Raw genomic sequence first — 7,735 nt, 5'->3', positions numbered from 1 at the left:
CTGCCGGAGGAAAGTTCATACCCCTGGGGACAGGAGAAGACCTTCCAACAAATACAAAGGAGAACTTTAAGAGAATCGTTACTTCTTTCCAAATTATCCTCAATTGGACTTGCCTGAGAAAGTGCTAGAAATCTAGGTATTTTAGGAAAATTGTGTCCTTATCTTTTCTTTTTAATTCATTCTTCCACTTTACAGAAGAAAGGTACATCTCTTGCCCATCTGAATGGTACAATGATGGTTATCTGTATGTGCCAAACAAAAGGGTTAGATATTACATGACTTACATTTAGGGGTAGCAAATCCTTTCGGAAGTCAGATTGTTTTCCATTCACTTTCAACAAAATTGAAGGACACCATCAGATTTCCAAATGGCTAGTGCTCATTTTTTCAAGATAATTTACTATTCAGTGTTTTAATGTATAATTCAGTTTACCACAGTGCAGTTCAGTTCAAAAAGTGTTTGTTGGATACTTAATGTTCAAAATTATAATGCTGGGAATAGAATGGGTGGGAAGGGAGGGAGTGACCTTAGTCATCCAATCATCATTCATTAAACAAATGTCTAAGGGCCAAATCTGTGTTAATGATTAGATATTGGGTACACAGTAGTGAATAGAATTAATTCGTCATTTCACAAATGAGATAAATACATTCTGAAGAAATCATGTGGCTTGTCCAAATTCACACCACTTAAATTTTAAGATCATTTTCCCCAGCCAGTCTTTATGTAAATACATATGTCTAAGCATGTAAATGCATGCATGCCCAAATGGCTAAGGAACATGCAAATTATCTCCCTAAATACAACAAAGGTACAATGCTAGCCACCACCATCTTACAGGGTGGGGGGGCCTGGGGCAGCGTTGTCCGAGCACAGCAAAAAATGAGTTTGTGGACTGAAGGGGAGAGAGCCTTCCAAAGTGACTAGACAGAGCTCTCTCAATCACAAATCTGTAGAAAAGGCTGAAGTGCTTCACAAAGGAATGAAGGGAATGGCAATCAGAAATAAAGGAAACTTCTCAGTGACTGATACAAAACTCACTGTAATCCGCTGCTAAGGCAGTTGAGAACTGTGTGCCATGCTCCCTTCCCATCTCCTAAAATATTGCCTGACACATCGTAAGGCATTTACCGTCTGCTTATTGAATAAATAAGCAACAAAGTAAGATAACGCTCAATATTGTAGGTTTCTCCTTGGAGCCAATGGTGGCTACTGAAGGGGTGAATCCAAATTCTGATTTCTTGACTAAGAAAACTTCACTTGAACCTTCAGTGTCTCTTTGCACCCAATTTATGGAGGTTTATACACACAGTGGAATAAAGATTCTATGAAAGTGACATTGGTATGTATTATGTTGATTCAATGATTGACATCTATCTGTACATAGTTTCAATAATTTCATATAATCAAACATTTAAGCACCGTCTTAGGGACGCCTACGTGGCTTAGTTGGTTAAGCATCTGACTCTTGCTTTCAGCTGAGGTCATAATCTCATGGTTCCTGAGATCAAGCCCCATGTTGGGCTCCATGCTGACAGCACAGAGCTGGCTGGGGATACTGTCTCCCCAGAGCTCTCTTCCTGCCTCTCTCTTGCTTGTGTGTGCACTCTTTCTCTCTCAAAATAAATAAATAAACATTTTTTTAAACTCATTTCCATTTTAATCTTCCTCAACTTAAAAAAAATAAATAAACACCATCTTAAAACGGTATAGCCGGCTGCCTTGATGATAGAAAACAGATCTTCCAATGTAGACTTAGAAAATTTTTAAAAAGTCCCATTTCACTTCTATGTAGTTGAATTCTTTATTTTTATACTGGTTCCTGTGCGCTCATATTCTTACGAAAGATTCCTCTCGTACTCCAGCAGACGGGTACGTGGTACCCTTGCTCACCGGCAGCATGTCATTGGTCCACCTGTCAGACACCTTCCCATGACCAGATAACGGATGCTCCTGGTGGCTCGTGTTCTTGGCTTTTACTCTGGGGTGACTTGTGGGCTCACTCCTCCCATCCCACATCCACCACAGGCCTTCGTACTAGGCACTGCCTGAATTTTCCTTATGCATCCTTGCCTTCTGCTACTAATTCATCTGGTGACCCAGAATCATCATTCCACGGGAGCATGCCCAAACACCCAGGCTGGAGGAGGCATCAGCCACACGTTCAAGGTTTATTTTAGAATTTTTGCCCTTTACCCAAGAATTTTCTTGCTGGTCTTTCGCTTTCTCTACACTCAGAGGTCTTTGAGGTCATTCTAGTGCCAAGTTTGAAGCACTACAGACATAAAATTCAAAGTCAAGTTTACTGGATACATAATTTGTCTCAGTCACCTTTTTAACTACTTCCACTATTTGCAAAGGTACCTTCTATCCAGCAGATACTCAGAACATATGCACTCAACGGAAATCTAAAAATGAGAATGAGGAAGAGATTTTTTTTAACAGAAATGATGGGAGAAATCAACGGGCCTTTGAAAGGTAACTTAAACGATGTCTGTTATGCAGGGAACTAGCCTCAAGCCTTGCATTGTTGAACTCTGAACCCATTGTGAACAGCAGCCCCTAGTCAACAAGAAGGCACAGGGTAGAAACCATCACAGTCATGTACATACTTGCATATGGTATAGCATAATCAACATGGAAATGGGGGGAGACAAGAAGCCAAAGTTTTATGGGGGTTTTGTTTTGTTTTGTTTTGTTTTGTTTTGTTTTCCTTTACAAGGTTCTTTATCTGGAGTCTAGTGAAAACCAGCAACTCTGTTACACTTTGGGTAAATAAAGATGGACCATGTATGGTTCACTCCCTTGTGAACCTTGGCACTTAGCTTAGTTCTTTATGCTGAACCCTGAGGTAATCCTTCCTTCCTTCCTTCCTTCCTTCCTCCCTCCCTCCCTCCCTCCCTCCCTCCCTCATTCACCGTTTCTTTCTTCCTTCCTTCCTCTTTCTTTCTTTCTTTCTTTCTTTCTTTCTTTCTTTCTCTCTCCTCTCTCCCTTTCTTTCTTTCTTTCTTTCTTTCTTTCTTTCTTTCTTTCTTTCTTTCTTTCTTTTCTTTCTTTTCTTTCTTTCTTTCTTTCCCTGAGTCCCATGTGTAGAAAATACTTTGGATTTCAGGAGCTCCATGCCCTTTCTGATTTGCTCTGTTTATCTCCTCTTCTGTGCATGAGACAACTGAGGTTTGCCCATGACAGTCAACCACTCGTGCGTGAGGGAAAGGTTTAGGGTTCCCCAAAGAGTTATTCCCCTAAGGCATTGGAACTTTCCACCACCCAGAAGTGTTCTCCTTAATGATGTTACTGTGTTTGCCCCTGGTCTAGGCACATCTTAAGTAATACATTAATAAAACAAATGGAAATACAAGCAGTTTTTATCTCAAAGAGGAAGGAGAGGTAGTTTAAAGATCACTTCATTTCTCTGTTTTTGCTAGTTCTGTCTATTCGAGCAATTTTGATGTACGTGTTTGATCCCTCACCTCTTGCCTGAAAACTAGGTAAATAAGTTGATTTGTAGCTAAAATTATTATTTCACGTGAAGAAAAGACTGATGCAAACAACAGGATTATTACAATAATACACTAACAAAGCCATCACAGGCATAAGTTCTAGAGGTTGTGAGGCACAATGATTAACAACATGGGTTCTGTAATTGGACAGATCTGGTTCAAAAATCAATTTTCTCTATGACCTTGACCATGTCCCTCACCTCTCTTGATTTCAGCTTTGTTAGTAAGATGTGGATAATAACATCACACACCTCATGGGTTTATAGATAAGATGAAATGAAATGATGCATATAAAGTACTTGAGAAGGTGGCTGGCACAAATTCTAAGCGCCCAAAACTTTGCCCGAAGGAATCCTTATCACTATGACTAATAATTTATGGCTATTACTATTTATTATGAATACAATTAATAATAAGGTATTTTTATTAAGTGAGGAAATTCGGCATAAGGGACAAAAATGCAATTTTATTATACATGGTGTTTTAGGTCAAATTGTATTCTAAATCACAATTTTGTGGCACTTTAAAATAATTTATTATCTGCGGATCACTTATAAGACACAAATGTCTATGAATTAATATTTGACAAATTATGTACTAATATTAGAAGATTTTATTTTTATGTCTTTTTATTTAATACTTTTTTGAGAGGGAGAGAGAACAAAGGGGTAGGGGCAGAAGGAGAGGGAGAGGCTCTCAAGCAGGTTCCATGCTCAGTGCAGAGCCCAGGGCAGGGTTTGATCTCACGGCTATGACATCATGACCTGAGCCAAAATCAAGAGTCAGACACTTAACCAACTCAGCCACCCAGGTGCCCCAGAAGATCTTCTTTTTAAATAAAAATACCTAGCTTTCCGAAGAGCTCTTTTACCATTATCTACGTTTGCCAACATAATTGGAAGATACACAAGAAACCTGAAAGGATCTCTGATCAATACTTTCATTGTTGAAAGAGAAAAGTGGGGCCCAGGAAGGTCAATGGAGTCAATGGCACTGTCCAACCACCCATTTGCTCTGTAGGAGATCTGGAAGCAATGCAAAGTCTCCTTTCATCTCTGAATAAGTTACAGTACAGGCTGTTGGCTCCTTATGTCATTTTCTAAAATGTAAAATTCACAATAATCACAGTCAACATTTTCTACTATGTAAAAAGTATATCTCGTTGTGATTTTTTTATGTTCTCTTAAAGAATAACTGCTTCCCTGTCTCAATTTTCACTTCTATCCAAGTTCAAAATTACATGAAATAAATCATCCACTACAACCAAATGGGATTCATTCCTGGGATGCAAGCATGGTTCAATATTTGCAAATCAATCAACATCATACACCACGCCAATAAAATGAAGGATAAAAATCATACGATCATCTCAGATGATCTCATACGATCATCTCAGATGCAGAAAAAGCATTTGAGAACATTCAACTTACATTCATAATAAAAACTTCCAAGAAAATAGGGTTAGAGAGAATGCACCTCAACATAATAAAGGCCAATATAATAAGTGCACGGCTAATATCATCCTCAGTGCTGAAAAACTGAGAGCTTTTCCCCTAAGGTCAGAAATAAGATAAGGATGTCCACTCTCACTGTTATTCAACATAGCACTAGAACACCTCCCCAACAGCAATCAGACAAGAAAATAAAGTGAGTTGGTATATATGGGTAAAGAAAAAGTTAAACTGTCACTATCTGCAGATGATATGATCCTATACATAGAAAATACTAAAGACTCTACACAAACTATTAGAAGTAATATACGAATTCAGTGAAGTGGCAGGATATAAAATGAAAAGTCAGATATTGATAGTGTTTTCTATACTACATAGACATAAGAAACTAGCAGAAAGACAAATTTTTAAAAAAATGAATCAAAATCAATAAAATACCCAGGAATAAACTTAACCAAAGAGGAAAAAGACCAGTATTCCAAAAACTAGAAAGACTGATGAAAGAATTGAAGATGACACAACAAATGGAAAGATATTCCATACTCACCTGTTAGAAGAATTAATATTGTTAAAATGTCCATATTGTCAAAAGTAACCTACAGACTCAATTCAATCCCTAGAGAAACACCAACAGCATTTTTCACAAAACTAAAAAACAAATAACGCGTAAATTTGTATGGCACCACAGCAGAACCTGCATAGCCAAAGCAATCCTGGAAAGAGAGCAAAGCTGTAGGTACATCTCAAATACCAGATTTTGAGATATAACGCAGAGGTGTGGTAATCAAAACAATATGGTACTAGCACAAAAATAGACATTTAGATCGATGGAACAGAACCAAGACCCCAGAAATAAGCCCACGTTTATATGGTCAGTTAATGTATGACAAAGGAGGCAAGAACATACAATGGGGAAAAGACAGTGTCTTCAATAAATGGTCTGGGAAAACGGAATGGCTACATGTAAAAGAATGAAACTGGAACACCTTCTTTCGTCATACACAAACATAAACTCAAAATGGATTAAAGACCAAATTGTGAGACCTGAAACAATAAAAGTCCTAGAAGAGAACCATAAGCAGTAATTTCTCTGATATTGGCTGTAGCAACATCTTTCTAACATATCTCCTATGGCAAGGGAAACAAAAGCAAAAATAAACTATTGGGACTATATCAAAATAAAAAGATTTTGCAGAACAAAGGAAACCATCAACAAAACAAAGAGACAACCTCCTGAATCAGAGAAGGCATTTGCAAATATATATTGTAAGGATTAATATCCAAAATATATAAGGAACGTATACAACTGAACACCTAAAAACCAATCTGATTTAAAAAATGGGCAGAGGATCTGAATAGACATTTTTTTCAAAGAAATCACACAGACAGGCAACAGACACATGAAAATATACTTAATATTACTAAACATCAGAGGAATCAAGTCAAAACCACAATGAGATATCACCTTACACCAGTTGGAATGGCTAAAACCAAGGTGTCAAGAAGAAATAAGTGTTGGTAAAGATGTGTATTATAAAGGAATCCCCGTGCGCCATTGGTGGGAATGTAAATTGGTACAGAAACTGTGGGAAACAGTATGGAGGTTCCTCAAGAAATTAAAAACAGAAATGCCATATGATCCAATAATTCCACTACTGGATGTTTATCCAAAGAGAACAAAAACACTAATTCAAAGTGATATGTGAACCCCTATGGTTATTACAGCATTATTTACAATAGTTAAGGTATGGAAGCAGCCTAAGTGTACATCAATGGAAGAATGGATAAGGGAAATGTGGTGTGTCTATAAATAGAATATCACACATCCATAACAAGAATGAGATTGTGTCGTGGGAAACAACATGTACGGACATAGGTGAAAGAAGTCAGACTAAGAAAGACAAACACTATATGATTCCACTCATAACTGAAAACTAAACAAAACAAAATTAAAAAAAACACAAATAAACAAAATGCAGACTCAGAACTATAAACACATAGAACAAATTGGTGGCTCTCAAAGGGGAAGGGGGTGAGGAGGGCGGGCAAAATGAGCGAAGGGCAGAGATACAGGCCTGCAGTGATGGAATGAATAAGTCATGGGAATAAAAGGCACAACATAAGGAATATAGTCAATAATATTGTAATAGCGACATAATGACACAGATGGTGGCTACATTTGTGGTGAACATGGCAGGGATAAACTTGTCAAATCACTTAACTGTAAACCTGAAACTAATGTAAAATTGTGCGCCAACCATCTCATATTAAAAAAAAAAACAACACTATAATAGTATATACTGAAGACATTGAGGGGACATATCCTATTGTTAGAAAAACTCCATCAGTTTTTTATTATGTGCCTGAAAAGACAGCTTGTTACTTATCAAAATAAATAAAATTACACTTATAAATCTAAAATTAGTGCTATTTTACACAGATGGCCTCGATGAGGATCTCCATCCAGAGAGCATGCAGTTATTTTTACTGATTTGTCTAGAAATTATTAGTTTGCTGCTAGGTATTTTTCACTCTAAGGGAAGAAATTCTGAAAAGATTCAGTATATAGATATATATTATATATAACATATATAAATAATACATATATTTACAATATATATTATCATACATATTATACATAGTTATTTATATATCATTTATATATTTATATATAAATATATAAATTCAGTATATATAGATACCATGTATATATAGACATAACACACACACACACACACACATATATATATATATATATATAAACACACATACACACACACACA

This window comes from Lynx rufus, unplaced genomic scaffold (genome assembly GCF_022079265.1).
Source record: "Lynx rufus isolate CCGP_SWC_20201006 ecotype Redwood Valley unplaced genomic scaffold, mLynRuf1.p SCAF_3, whole genome shotgun sequence".
In the NCBI taxonomy this organism is placed as follows: domain Eukaryota; kingdom Metazoa; phylum Chordata; class Mammalia; order Carnivora; family Felidae; genus Lynx; species Lynx rufus.
The sequence above is the reverse complement of the archived record's forward strand: the minus strand, read 5'-3'. Positions refer to the sequence as shown.